This window comes from Anabrus simplex, chromosome 1, assembly GCF_040414725.1.
Source record: "Anabrus simplex isolate iqAnaSimp1 chromosome 1, ASM4041472v1, whole genome shotgun sequence".
Taxonomy (NCBI): domain Eukaryota; kingdom Metazoa; phylum Arthropoda; class Insecta; order Orthoptera; family Tettigoniidae; genus Anabrus; species Anabrus simplex.
The window spans coordinates 1,579,377,526-1,579,393,292 of NC_090265.1; the positions used below are offsets into that span (position 1 = coordinate 1,579,377,526).

The following is a 15,767-nucleotide window of genomic DNA, read 5'->3' on the forward strand; positions in this document are numbered from 1 at the left end:
CCCCCACAAGGCTCCTGTTCAGCATAGCAGGTGAAGGACACCTGGGCGAGGTACTGGTCATCCTCCCCAGTTGTATCCCTCGACCCAGATACGAAGCTCCAGGACACTGCCCTTGAGGCGGTAGAGGTGGAATTCCTCGCTGAGTCCAAGGGAAAAACCAATCTTGGAGGGTAAACGGACGAAGAAAAGAATAAGAAGAAATAAGAACACCATAGCCAGATGGACACCAACCTCGTAGCGAATTTATCTTTTACCTTGAGGACTCTAGATCAATCCTATCTTTGTCCAAGTATTTTAATTTTGGACAGAGATTTGAACAGGATTCACTCAGCGCCGTGGTATGAACTGAGTAGTTGTTGGAAAGTCAAGTTTTTATTGACATTGTTTTTAAGTCCTTTTAAATACTTTTACGACTTTTGCCCAATGGATTTGAGCGCGCATTTGTCCAACGAAACATTTGCTATGGCTTTTGTCCGACGGAATTGGCCGTGTATTTGCTTACCGTTCAGATGGTTCCAAGTTCGGTATTCGCCTGAGTCGGACATGTCAACTACGTATGGTTAATTGCTCTAGCTCAGGGACTGGGTGTTAGAGTTGCCTCAATTCGAAATTCTTCCACTACACACAACACTACGAAGCACAACATAAACACACACCCTCAATATAGGATTTGTTACAGGAAGAGCATCCAGCCGAAAACTGGACAAAATCCTCTGACCACAAGAAACAGGGAAAAGATCAGAAGAAGAATACTTTTACAGTGTTTAGATATGCCCATAATGTTGTCCCACAGGAGTTCTCTTACGTGCCAGAACAGATTCAAGGCTGCCGTTTTCTATCTCCTTCAAATACCACTGGACTTAGCCAGGATCAAATCCATCAACTTGAGCTCAGAAGACCAGTGCTCTGCCGTCAGAAAGTCAAGGAATTCGGCTGAGATTGTCATCACACTCCCAGTGTGTATAAGCCATCCTGGTTGGCCGAAGCTCTCAGCGCTTTGCAGTTTAGCCTAGTGTATACTGATAATGTGAACATACAGACACATTAATTAGTACGAACAGAGACAGAAGCATAGCAGTTCAGCGAGATGTGCGGCAGTCACTGTTTGTTTATTTTCCCTTGGGCTGCGCGTTGGAAGTTTTAGACCCGGAAATAACGGTTGTTAGGGTCTTAACTAATGTTTATTTCGTACTATGAGGAATATGACTTCTTTTGATACTCAAAAGATCACGGAAAATCTTATTTTGCGATACACTAGTCACTTTACAGGCACTTTTATCGTCTCTGACTGGTTCAAGTCCACTTCACTTACGTGTAAACATGGATTGCCGAACACCAAAATTAATATTGTTGAATTGTTTTTCCTTCTGATTGTAGTTGTGTGGTTTCGTACCCATTTACACTAAAAAATGTCGTCTCTGAATTCCCAGCTGATGCGCGGTTAATCCATTTTCAACAGAAAAATATCTTATATATCACAGTATATCACAATATTCGTATTATCTTCCTTCATCTAGGCCTGAAGGACCATGTTTACGACCCTGGTAGCTCAGTGGACTGTTCACTCCTTCAAATAACGTTAACGTTGATGTTTCGATAGCTGCAGTCGCTTAAGTGCGGCCAGTATCCAGTAATCGGGAGATAGTGGGTTCGAGCCCCACTGTCGGCAGCCCTGAAGATGGTTTTCCGTGGTTTCCCATTTTCACACCAGGCAAATGCCGGGGCTGTGCGTTATTTTTTTTTTTTTTTTTTTTTTTTGCTAGTTGCTTTACGTCGCACCGACACAGATAGGTCTTACGGCGACGATGGGACAAAGAAGGGCCACGGCCACTTCCTTCCAATTCCTAGGCCTTTCCTATCCCATCGTCGCCATAAGACCTATCTGTGTCGGCGCGACGTAAAGCAAATAGCAAAAAAAAGTTGATGTTTTATTGCACATAACTCAATGTACACACCACTCATATCTATCATATCATGCCGCTGAGTGTGGAGGTGGTAGAATAACACACACGGTATGCCCTCCCTCTCGTAAGAGAGGACTAAAAGGGGCCCCTGGGGCTCTCAAATTGGAAGCGTGAGTGGACAACCACGGGGCCCTTAGCTGAGTCCTTGCATTGCTTCCACTCACTTGTGCCCGGCTCTTCCCTTACATCTATCATATCCGACCTCTTTTGGTCAACTCTTCTTCTTTTCCAACCCCGACGGCATTAGGTTACGAGGCCTAGGGAGCTTTTCATTTTCAAGCCTTTCGTGGCCCTTGTCTTTCCTTGGCCGGTACTTTCATTTCATAAGCATTGGACCCTTTCCCTTTATTAAATAGAGTATGGTTCCCCACTTGTACTTCCTCTTCATTTTTTTACGTCGCAGCGACACGGATAACTCTTACGGCAACGATGGGGTCGGAAAGGCCTAGGAATGGGACGGAAGCGGTCGTGGCCTTACTAAAGGTACAGCCCCAGCATTTGCCTGGTGTGAAAATGGGAAACCACGGAAAACCGTCTTCAGTGCTGCCGACAGTGGGGTTCGAACCCACAATCTCCTGGATGCAAGCTCACAGCTTCGCGCCCTTCACCTTACGCTCAACTCACCCGGTCCTCTTAAAATAAGAATCATCACCACCTCCTCTATCATAGAGGATGGTTGCCTAGTTGTACTTCCTCTTAAAACAATAATCACCACCACCACCATCCTCTATCATAGAAAAAACATACATATTACAAAACCAAAACAAAACATCACAGGATGAATCACACATGGATGATTTGCGCTGCGACGTGTATAAATTATTTACAAATAAAATGTTTAATTTAAAATATGTAAATTCACCATAGTACGAAATAAAAAGTTTGTACGCAACAGTCACTAAAGTGATAAATTTACGTCACCGTTTCGGGATTCCGACATCTCGCTTGTAACGTAAAACATTGGAGATATTTCTCATATAACTAATTAGGCAGCATGTACCGGAGATGGTAGCAAACAATTCTACGGCTATGCTAAACATTGATGACATAACAGTTTAAAATATGCCAACAATAGTTCTAAGACTTTACACAAAATTTAAAACACCTGAAACAAACTTCTAATAATAATGTTATTGTTTTTACGTCCAACTAACTACTCTTATGGTTTTCGAAGATGCCGAGGTGCCTGAATTTAGTCCCGCAGGAAGTCTTTAAAATATCACTGAATCTATTGACACGACGCTGACGTATTTGAGTACCTTCAAATACCACCGGATTGAGCCAGGATCGAACCTGCCAAGTTGGGGTCAGAAGGCCAGCCTCTCAACCGTCTGAGCCACTCAACCCGGCAAGACAAATTTTGGTGAAGCTTTGAAATATAAATTAAAACGTAAAAACAGTATTAGACATTCTTAAAATCAAGCTAGAGAACATTACATCTGCATTACACAACAACTGACTATAGAATGAAAGATTGTGACGAATACACTTCATTTACAACAAAAGAAAATACAAACTTAATGTTTACATTTGTTACATTTCAATCAATTGCCGATGTCATGAACGGTTACAATATATCCCCCAGATATGAGCATATTTTGATACTTTGCCACTTTAAAGCCACAATTATAAAATGCACCGATGAAACCACGCAACTGACCAACATTTTTAGATGTTGCTTCATAACGATGTTATATATAGGACAGACTTATCATCACACCAATACTTCCCACAGTATACTTGATCTGATAGTAACAAACAATCCCGACAAGATCATAGCACATGGACAACTTCGTTTTTCTGGAATTTCCTATCATGATGCTGCATATGTTGTAGGCCTATATACATTCAAAATCCGCAAATATAAACCGAAAACTGTCACTTTCTGAGATTTTAAAGACATGTGTTCATTGAGGCGCTCTCTCGACGCCATGGCACGCTGTTCAGCATCTGAATGATGTTGATGATAAAGCTCATCACTTTTGTTACATTTTGTTTTCACTGTAGAATAGACACGCCCCATTGAAAACAGCATGGATCACTCGCCCAGAAGCTCGTTGGCTAGACCAATACATTCGTGAACAGATGACCCATAGGGATAAGGCCAATAAAATCTACCGTGAAGATAGTTCAACACTAAATGTTTGAGTTTTACAAAAGACACAAGTAACACAAATGATTCGTAATGCTAAAATTCGCTTCACTCACTTCCAACTACATACCCACGACATATTTAAGCTGTGGTGATCGGTTAAAGATCTAGGTTTAAGTAAGGCTCCTGAAAGCAGCGAACGTATTAATAGCATAGATATTGAAGAGCTGAGCAGCCACTTTGCGATTAGACCGAGTCCGATAGAACAACAAAGTAAAAAAAAATCATCATCATCATCATCATCATCATCTGTTTACCCTCCAGGTTCGGCTTTTCCCTCGGACTCTGCGAGGGATCCCACCTCTACCGCCTCAAGGGCAGTGTCCTAGAGCTTCAGACTCTTGGTCGGGGATACAACTGGGGAGAATGACCAGTACCTCGGCCAGGCGGCCTTACCTGCTATGCTGAACAGGGGCCTTGTGGAGGGATGGGAAGATTGGAAGGGATAGGCAAGGAAGTGGGAAGGAAGCAACCGTGGCCTTAAGTTAGGTACCATCCCGGCATTCGCCTGGAGGAGAAGTGGGAAACCACGGAAAACCCCTTCCAGGATGGCTGAGGTTGACCTCCCGAGGCTGAGTGGACCCGTTCCAGCCCTCGTACCACTTTTCAAATTTCGTGGCAGAGCCGGGAATCGAACCCGGACCTCCGGGGGTGGCAGCTAATCACACTAACCACTACACCACAGAGGCGGACAGTAAAAAAAAAGTATTTAAATAAAATTAACAGTGATACTGAACATCTATATTTATATCATGTCTCACCCACTCAATTTAATTGGAATTAATTGAGGGATGTTCCACCATTCAACCCAATGTATAATACATAATATTTATTAAGTGAAAACCAGTTTCGATTCCCTTGGAATCATCATCAGTTGACAGTAAATAATAAATCAAGGGATCTTAACAATAATCAACATGAAATCTGCCTTCATCTCGACTCCTGGCGCTGCCATCGATGCCGCCGTCTTGAGGTTGGAGTCGTCTGGAATGATGTTGAACATGGGGATATCAGCTGCACGTACACTAGATGTCGGCCTTAATGACAGACTGCGATTTGCTTCAGTCTACGTACACATTTTAGTTCGAGTTGCACGTCATTAAATCAAGGGAACATTCCCGGGCGATATTACGCCTTCTCAGCAGTAAAGGTACACATACGTAACGCACACGGCAGATCGCGATTTGCGAACGCGTATTGAGAGCTTGTACAACTGGTTAGCCATATAGTTTATTTGTGAGTGCACTCAGTGTGATTTGACACTAGGCTAAATGACTCACGAAAGCAAAGTACTTGCTGAAAAATCTCATATCACCTCCCACGCCACACTTGGCTTATCTCTACATCTCATTACTTAATAGAGAACTCATGATTTATCTTTTACAAAGTTTCACAATAATAATAATAATAATAATAATAATAATAATAATAATAATAATAATAATAATAATAATAATAATAATAATAATAACTTTTGTGCTCAGCGTTCAGCTGAGTTCAATTAACACGCACAAAGAAAATATTTAGCAAGTCCGCGCACCATGACGGTTAATTCACACCGCGAATGCGCGTATAACAAATGAGAGCTTACGACTGAGTGCTCGGAGAAATTTCGAATGAGCCCGCTATCCCCACCATGGTAGTTTAAATAACCTTCCAGCGAGACCGTTGGGCTAGGTGATTCTCCATCAAATACTGGCCTCCGCCTAGTAACGGATGTTATAGAATCAACGAACTTTTATTTTATCACAAGTACAGACTGTAATTCATTCCTGATACATGATAATTTAGTTATCCATATCTGGCGTAGTTGGACCTGTGAAATTAAGCTCAATAGCGGAAATATCCATTAAAACTCCAAAGATCACAGCCCTGGTATCTCGAAGTCTGCCAGCCTCAAACAACTGTCAAGTGGTTCCCCAAGTTTAAATAACATCCCCTCCAGCTCGTATCGATTAGATTTGAAATCTAGAGTGAGGTCTACACAACAGAATACATAGCTAACGGCTCGATTTATACCTGAAGAATTCGTTTGTAGACGATACAAGTGGAGTCCACTAGGCATATGCCACAGCCTTCCAAGGTCCATGCCTTTGTATCCAACTACTCCCTGATATAATAAATGTAATTATGCCATAGTGCTCCATAAAATATATTGAGACATATCGTGATATGGCTCAATATATTGTGTTGAATGGTGGAACATTCCTCAATTAATTCCTATTATATAAGTTATACGTCAAAACGGGAAGGAAAACCATAACTTAAGATCACCCACTCAAGTGAAGCAAGCCATCATGGGTATCAGCTCGCGTGCTACTGGCTATGATCCTATTAATTTTAAGATGTTGAACGATGTACTAGATATCATCCTTCCTACCTTATCTCACATAATAAATACATCCCTTATGAGTGGCATATTTCCTTTACATTGGAATTCAATTATTATTCGCCCTATCCCAAAAACAATAATCCTACATAGACTTGCGACCTGTAAGCATTTACCTTTTCTGTCAAAAATTCTTTAAAAAATAGTTCATAAGCACATTATGATGCACGGAGATGAGAACAATTAACTCAATAAATATCAGTCAGGATTTCGCCCTAACCACAGTAGTACAACAGCTCTGGTGAACGTAATTAATTATACCAATCGTGCTATGGATAATGGTCATCTAACAATAAATTGGCATAAGAACTAAAGCCTTCGAATGCGTGGATGATGATATAATTCTGGCAAAGTTGGAATCGTTGAATTTCTCAACCAATGTGTGAACATGGATAAAATCTTTTTTTGTCATATCTTAGTCAGTGTGTTTACATCGCGGAAAGAACATCCTCATGGAAGAGGGTGGAGACAGTTACGCCTCAGGGTTCTGTAATTTCTCCTATTCTCTCTTTCCTTTATATTAATGATATTTAATAAAATATTGAAAACTGTAAATATCATCCATACGCAGATGATTTGCAGGTCTATGCTCACATGAAAGTAGCCGGTATTGACGAAGCTATATGTAAATTTAATCAAAACCTGTCGCGAGTCGTAATGTGGACTAGAATGAGCCCTGTGAAATCTCAAGCCATAATGCTAGGTACATTGAAGACCTATTATCACTTAACGAATATAGATGTCCCCCAGTAACATTAAATGGAATCATTATCCCTTTTGAAAACAAAGTTAAATATTTAGAGTTAATATTGGACAAAAGTCTTGACTGGGCGGGACACGTAACCGCTATATGACAACGAGTATTCTTCACTCACTTACTGTGATGACGTGTACAGCAGACTACAGGCCCGCTCCCACCTAGTGGAATGGAATCGAATCGAACCGAACAGAATTTGTTTTTAACATGTGTTTAAATGGGAGAAAGAGATGGCGATCGCCACGAGTCGAATCGAATCGAACCGAACGGAACAGGATTCTCTGCCAAGAATATTTTTCGACTAGCGGAGCGGAATCGAACAGAATTATCAAGATTCGTGCAACTTCGTAGACGGTCGGGTCGAGTCGAGATCTTTAGGACGACCATTTGGCGGCAAGCCGGCAAATGTGTATCAGCTTCAGCTGGAGATTCAGCTGTTTCCTGGATACGGTCGGGAATGTTCTGTTTTGTGATCGTTTATTTAACTTATTAATACTAGACACGGAAAAACTTATTAGTTTAGTTCAAAATTATAATTTCGTCTACTACAAGACCCACAAGCATTACTGCAACAACGTAAAAAATAATGCCTGGGAGGATATAAGCAAGGCTATGGAAAACCAAACTTATTAGAATATTCAATTTTGTGGTAGGTTACTGTAGTCTATATACAATTTATTTCATAATTTTTGTTGACTTCATCACAAAATCATGTTATGTTGGAGTCCACATACAGTTATATCAGTACGATAATTGACATCACATCTCACATAGGATGTATCTTTAAGTGTTTATTATATTTTCAGTGAACGATTTCGTAAGTGGCATTCCCTAGGTTTCAAACTGTCGTATGTGTGCTCTGCAGTTAGGGTTGCGTAGGTGTGAGTTTTCATTCGGGAGATAGTTCAAAACCCACTGTCGGCAGCCCTGAAGATGGTTTTCCGTGGTTTTTCACACCAGGCAAATGCTGGGTCTGTACCTTAATTAAGGCCACGGTCCTAGCCCTTTCCTAACCCATCGTTGCCATAAGACCCATCTGTGTCAGTACAACGTAAAGCAAATTGCAAAAGAAATAATAAAAAGGAATGTTGAGGCTACCTCGATTAATGATTTCATCCTCCCACGGGACGCAATCTACTGCATTAAAGTAGTTTTGAAAATGATCACGGCCTCCCATTGCATCTGATGTAGCATTTCCTCCTGTAAAATTGAACTTTTCTGTTCAATTCTACTATCTGAAATAGTTGTTGAAATTGCAGTAGGCTACAGTAACTCTAAAGTAGGCCTACCGTCGAAAATGAGCTTCATCGCGCATTCACTATTCAAATAAGTTTAAATACTCTTCTTTTGGCTGTCGTGTTAATTTCATGCACCCAGAAACTTCTCCGATCTCTCGTAATTTTCTGCCTCGTTACACCTTCTATCAGACCGTCCATTGCAAGCCTGTGAAGTTTCCCGTAGAATCCCATTCGATTCTGTTCCGCTAGATGTGAGCGGTCGAGTGGAAATTTTGGCTGTTCGGTTCGATTCGATTCCACTAGGTGGGAGCGAGCCTTAAGTGGCGCCCTCTCTAATAGACTTCAGAGAGCACAGAATGCTTGCGTCCGCTCTATAATGAACATTTCCAAATTTCATCATGTAACTCCTCCATTTCATGAGTTAAATAGGCCTAAAATAAGAAAAGCTTCGTAGCTATCATTCGGTGCTTCTACTCCACAAAATAATATACAAGCAGACACTCTCTTATCTAACAATTCTTTCCAATTGCTCTCAGCCATTCATGAAATCCCGCCCAGAGCTGCAGCTAAACTAACCCTCAAAATACCAAATCACAGATCCACCATCTGCAATAATTCTTTTGTTGTCAGTACAATTCGATCATGGAATTCGTTGTTTAACGACCTAAGGGACACCCTATCTGAACCGGTATTTAAAAAGAAATGTTGCCAGTGGCATTTGGACGGATCAAGTTGAGTGTAAATACATGAATTCGGCTTTCCTGTTTTGTTATTTTGTTCCGTGTGTCACTAAGTTTTATTCATTTTTTATTGATGCAGCAGAACAATTATATTTATTCTATATTAATTTAGATATGTTCCTTCATGTTTCCCTTAATATGTTTTTATAATTATGTTACATTTTAGTATTATAATGTGTGCGTTTATCTGCGTAATATGAGTGTAATATATTGTTGAACTGTGCGTACATGATAAAACATTGTCTGGTAGAATAGCAAGCTTCATATCCTGAGTCACGCCATGTAAACACAGGCACATAAATAAAATAAATTATTGTCCCTTACGGCAACCAAGAAATTATGCTCCTGAGACCTTAGGAAGTGTTTATGTTCCCATCAATCATAGCCGAAATTTCCAACAAACTTTCCTCTCCGAATTAATGGTAAGAAACTCTGAAAATCATGGTGTATTATCTCTCAAAATAACAAGCACCGCTACCAAAATGAAATAGCTATTTATACTATACCCATCTTGATTATGCCTAGCTAAACTCTAACTGAAGACGTCACATGATTCCTCGCAGGGGAAGTGGTACCTGCGTATGGGTTGCGGGTATCTTATCAATCAGCCGGAAAATTCTCCGTATATCGTCACTCATATCATTACCATAATAATCTTACACGGGATCACATTCATTACAAGAATGGACAAATCTTACAAATAATAACATGTACTTATTTTTGTCTCGAAGGACTTCAAATGACTTTTTAAATAATGTTAGAAAAATAATAAATGGAAGTTTGGAAGAGCAATGATTATCGTAATATAATATTAGCAATGAAAATTTCACGTCAATGAAGATTGCTGTCTGACTGGTTCACATGCCTCGCCAACAACGGACAAATTCCTTCGATTATGCAACAATAGCATTCTCAATATAGCATCCAACATTCCTCAACTGCCCTGGTTTATAAAGTGAAAGCCCTAACTTTGGACACCCCTATGGGCTGGAGATCCCTTTTTATTGGACATATATTTAATGCACCGTTTAATTTCCTGCAATTTTACGTATTATGAAACCTATATAAATTAGACAACCCTCAAGTACAGCCATTATATGATAGTTTGGTCAGGTTCAAAACTTTATTTTGTTTTGCTGTCTCGTAATAGTTTGGAGCAAGTAATTTTACGATAGTCATTGGAAATGCTGTCTGTCCAAGAACACTTAAAAGTAATCACAATAGGAAAGTTTGGATGGCAGGTGATACTTTGGGTGACTGGCTAAGAGAAGTCAATCTAAAAATTAAGGCGGCTGAGAGTAAACTACTGTTGTTTGTCGATAAAGCTACATCCATGTGGACCTAAATCTATCAAATGTCACAGTAAACTTGATGCCTCCCAAATTAAGTAGTGAAGTGTAACCACTACAACGTTCAATTCAATGTATAAAATTACTGTACAGGAAACAGTTAATGCGGGCCCTCATCAACGAAGCAGATGAGTAAAACAATGCAATCGAATTTACACGGGGTGTGATGGTCCTTGACGCAAATCGCTGGATCCTTGGTGCTTGGATGCACCTGTCTAAGGGAAAAAATGGTAAAATGTTTCTATCATGCAGGATTCGTGCCCCAATCAGCTTTTTTTTTTTTTTTTTTGCTATTTGTTTTACGTCGCACCGACACAGATAGGTCTTTGGCGACGATGGGATAGGAAAGGCCTAGGAAGTGGAAGGAAGCGGCCGTGGCCTTAATTAAGGTACAGCCCCGGCATTTGCCTGGTGTGAAAATGGGAAACCACGGAAAACCATCTTCAGGACTGCCGACAGTGGGGCTCGAACCCACTATCTCCCGATTACTGGATACTGCCCGCACTTAAGCGACTGCAGCTATCGAGCTCGGTCCCAATCAGCTGAAGAGGAAGAACCATCTCACATAGGTAACATCTCGTTAACTGACGGAATGAGATATCTCCCTGAATTCCTTCGTGGTGAATTGCCAGAGTTGGTGTTTTTAGTTATTTGAATAATGTGTCGGAAGTCTACGATGATGCTCAGAAACAATTGATGGAGTGTTACAAAACGTGACTTCTTCGGAAAAAAGATATTCTTCGTAAAGAAGACAAGGAACCAACTACTCATCAAAAAGCTGTGCAGTGTATTAATGAGTTGGAACGTTGTGTGTTTGTGAATAACCACCCAGAAATGATTGTAACTCTATTTGGATTGTGTCGAAAAAATCAGAGTGGACATATTCAAAATTCAAAAATCAATACAAAATCTAGAGGCTGATTTTTTCACTTAGCAGTAAAGTGTGAGTACTTTACAGCACAATACGCAAAAAAACATAGGTCGATACTTTTTACACTTTTATCAGGTATGAAACTAAGTTCACTGTACTGTACATTCAAAGAACGCTGTTTTTCTTTTGTATATACAGTACTGAGCCAGTATATCAAGTACTCAATGATTATAGTGTAATGGATTTGCAACTAAATTATATATGAAATTAACTCGTGAATAAATTGTACAAAGAAGAAATGGACACTCGGAGACTAGCAGGCCTTTAAAACCAGGGGAAGCTAGGGAACAACAGAACGGTGTAGGCTAGCCTACAATAGTCATAAATCTCTCGGCTTACCACTGAGCCATCATAAAAGTGATGAAGTGAAAGAGGGACACGCAAGTTGTTCGACTGAAAACAAAACCCTTGAGAAAATGTCTGAATATCCGTCAGCTGGCTCAAGGACCAAGACTTCAAAACGTTTGGCGAAAATTCTAAAAATGATGATCCCGAGATGTCATAAAAAGTAAACATTGCAGGGGAGATAGTACGAACCATAAAAGGATGGTACGCCGAGGCAAAACATGCGGCCAATGACAAAGGGAAAAATGGAAAGATCGAGACGCCAGCTGGGGCTATAAAACGCGAACTTTGATAACCAATCACGAGGAACTTTAGTGGAGAGCCTGAAGACCAAGGTGGGCGAAAGTTCGGAAAGCGGGAATTGGAGAAGTGTTAAATAGATCGAAGAAGGGCTGTTGAGCCCTTATTGAAGTGCTCATTTAATTAGTCATCTATTCGAAAGTATAAAGAAGATTTTATTGTATTGAGTACTAGTAACTGGCAGGGAGCATCTACATTCAGCATCACATGTCGCAATTTCTGCAGGGAACTTGGAGCTCGGGTTTGTTTGCTCGCCAGCTGCGTTTAGGAGGAGGAATTTCGACATGACGTACACAAAGCAGAATAAGGAAGCAATAGAACTCCAACGGCCAGACCAACGGGAAACAGTTCGGAGTCCCGACGAGAGGCTAGAGGAGCTGAAAATATACGTTTGAAGTAAGCATCACGAGCCCAATGTGCTGGACCAATGATATGATAGCGTCACCGTCATTTTGGCTAGGCATGGTCTATGCGAGTGATGGCCCTGATCGAGGATACAACGGCGTCTTAGAGCACGAATTGATAAGAGCGATTACCGCATGAGCTAGCTACCCTATTATTCGGCGAGATTCTGTGCAGGTAAGTTCAAGAGAAGTATTATTTACGCGAGTGTTGGTCAGAACGTATGTTTCTTGATCGTGTGGGGGCTTGAACTTTTGTTTAAGACTCTCAGTCTGCATTCCAATTATTCAAGATGTTAAACATTTGAGAATGGCTTTTATTTTTCAATTTCCGTTGGGAAGAACAGTTTCCAGATAGTCATTCAATGTTTAGTAGCTTGCCGATGTAAACATATTTTACGAGGACATCAAATTCAGTAATATCCAGTCCTGCATTTAAATGGGAAATATTTGACCTAGTTACGGGATTAGATAAGAAGTTGTTCCGCGACGAATGGGAACTGATTTCACGGTCAGTGGAAATTACCCAGCTGTAGTATTTTAGTAACTGGTGGGTTAATACTGACCCAGTTTTCTACACCGTGAACGAGGGGGTGTTTTAGATGACATCCAGAAGCAGAAGCAGCGATGGAGAATACGAGACCACCACTTCAACGCCAAGAGAATGGAGACACAAGGACTGATCCGGTTCTTTAGTGAAGGTACCACTTTCGATATGGCTAGCTAAAACAATGGGGTGCCGGCTGTCCCAAAGGCTGGCGGCGATAATTCAACGAAATAGTGTCTTAATTCTTATAAATTCTGATCATATGTGAAATGTTCACATCTTCGACAATCTTATCTTCACCGTCAAATTAAAATATGTTTAACACAACTAACTCTAGCTAGGCCTACTTTAAAATGAAATATGCAATATTAGAATACAATTTTAAGACAAGACCGGGAGACAGTAAAATCCTTATAAGAAAGTAATTCATCATAATCGGCACCCATCGTTTGGAGTTGTTGGCGGGGCTCCTGTATCCGTTTGGTTCATCATCCATCTGCTAATTTCCAGCGTTATTATTTTCACTCCACTGCGGCACACGTGAAACTCAATTTCTATTATTAACATTTTCACACACAATCATAAACCACGCTATTTACACTTAAATGAAACTCGCCTACTAGGGTACAATCGTAGAAGTTCACGATAATCCTCTGCACAGAGAAACAACATTTAACTTAAGAAATATATCCTGAGTAACACTGACCAAAGTGATAAAGTTCTTCGACTTACCAACCACAGATGTATGCACTGTCATCCAATCGGACACCTTCACTCCCGAGATTGATTTATTTCCCCTTACTAGCTTAACTTTGCTGTGGCATACTGCGATACTGCTATTAGATGAGGTGTATAAGAAAATACAGAGGTCCAATAACACTGCCTTACGGAGCCCCCGTCTTAATTCTTAAAAATTCTGATCATTTGTCACCTTCTCTTAATTATCTGAGTTCTATTTTCTAAAAGATTTGCCACCCTTCAGGCACTTGTTTGTCTAATTCAATAACCCTCACTTCGCTCAGTCACAATCAGGCTGGGGAGTTTTCATTATAATGGCAGACACTCATTGTCCACCTGCCTTTTTATATCCTAAGAAAAACTGTTTTATTCGTTTCCCCAACTGAAATGAACATGTCATTACAATGACGTCACTAGGAACGGCGCGATTTAAAGCAAGGTTTTCATATGAAATAGTCGATCAAATGAAAAAACAACACATTTTCTCACTTTTAGCGAACAGTAGTACGCTGTCGATCTAACAGTCCAAAGTTCCAGAGCTGGAATGACCAAGATCTAGGCTATCTGACTTGGAGGCAAATTTTTCCTCTAAGCCAGAGGAAACCCCCCCCCCCTCCCTTCACTGCTCTAATTTGGAATAAAGTAAATGTAGAAATCAATAAAAGTGAAGAGGAAGAAGCTTTTCTTAAGAAACGGCTCTTTTCAGGGTTGAATTTTGAGTTATTTAGTGAATTGTGGTGCTATAATTTGGAATAGGTCTAAATTATAATTCGAGACAAGTTCATACTACTACTACTACTAACTACTACTACTACTAAGAGTGCCTCTGCTTTAAGTGTGCACACTGATCATTCAAAACAGCGCGTCAGAGTAGGAATCGAATAGCTGGAATACTATGATGTATCAGTGTGCTACGTACCAGCAGTATCAGAAAATGTATGAACCAGAGAAATGGCAAGTTAAAGAAGATTTTCTAACTCCCCAGCTTTTTCCCGCCAATATTCACTCACGCTGTTATACTCGGTACGCAGCAGTAGTCCCATCTATCGGAGTTGAGTGGCAGCATAAGAGACAAATAACATCACAACAAACAATGGTCAATGCAATGTTATTGTTGATCAATATTATACGCTTTCGATATTGTAGACCTTCACATTTAGTTTTCTTCCGACTCTGAAATACCAATCTTATCATAGTCGGTAACGTAAAACCTAATAAGACAAAAACGATCGGAAATTGTATTTTATATAACTTATGTTATGTTGTACTTTTCGATAGGACCAATAACATAGGTACCTAGAAATAAAATTTTAGGCACCTTCCCCTATACTGCAATTTCATCCAGGGTGAATAATTTTTTTAAAAAAGTAAGGCTGTAGTATCGTATTCCCCGACTCTGTATACCGATTTTCATAAAATTCTGTTAACCCATTTTCTTGTAGCTCGGCGTTGATATGGACTTAGCAACAAAAATACAAATTCATGAATATTTGTGTTATCATAGCCGGTACGGTAAAATGTAACTCACATAAACGATCGGGAATTAAATTATATATAACTTTACTTATGTAGTATTTATCTATAGAACTACAAATACCCCAATATAAATATTTGAGAACTAAATTTTAGGCCTTCCCCTAAACTACAATTTCACTCAGCGTGAATAAAATTATTTATAGCCTAGACCAGGGATGGCGAACCTATGCCACGCGTGTCACTAGGTGACACGCGAACATGATTTCGGTGGCACGCCACATGAACATAATGTTTTTATATACGTCTTGTACTACAGACAATACATATCTTATAGGGTTTCACGTGTAAGAAATAAATATCGAAAATACAAATACTTGTTCTATACGGACGTGCAATATGGCAACACTGCTACACTGATAGGTCTGAAAGTGAAGTGAGAT

At 40.1% G+C, this 15,767-nt stretch overlaps 1 protein-coding gene across 1 annotated transcript in view; it reads right to left on the reverse strand.

The window, feature by feature from the left end:
* The window catches only part of LOC136880955 (luciferin sulfotransferase), a 331,501-nt gene that overhangs the window by 35,880 nt on the left and 279,854 nt on the right, over nucleotides 1–15,767 (reverse strand). The gene's annotated exons all lie outside the window — the stretch shown is intronic.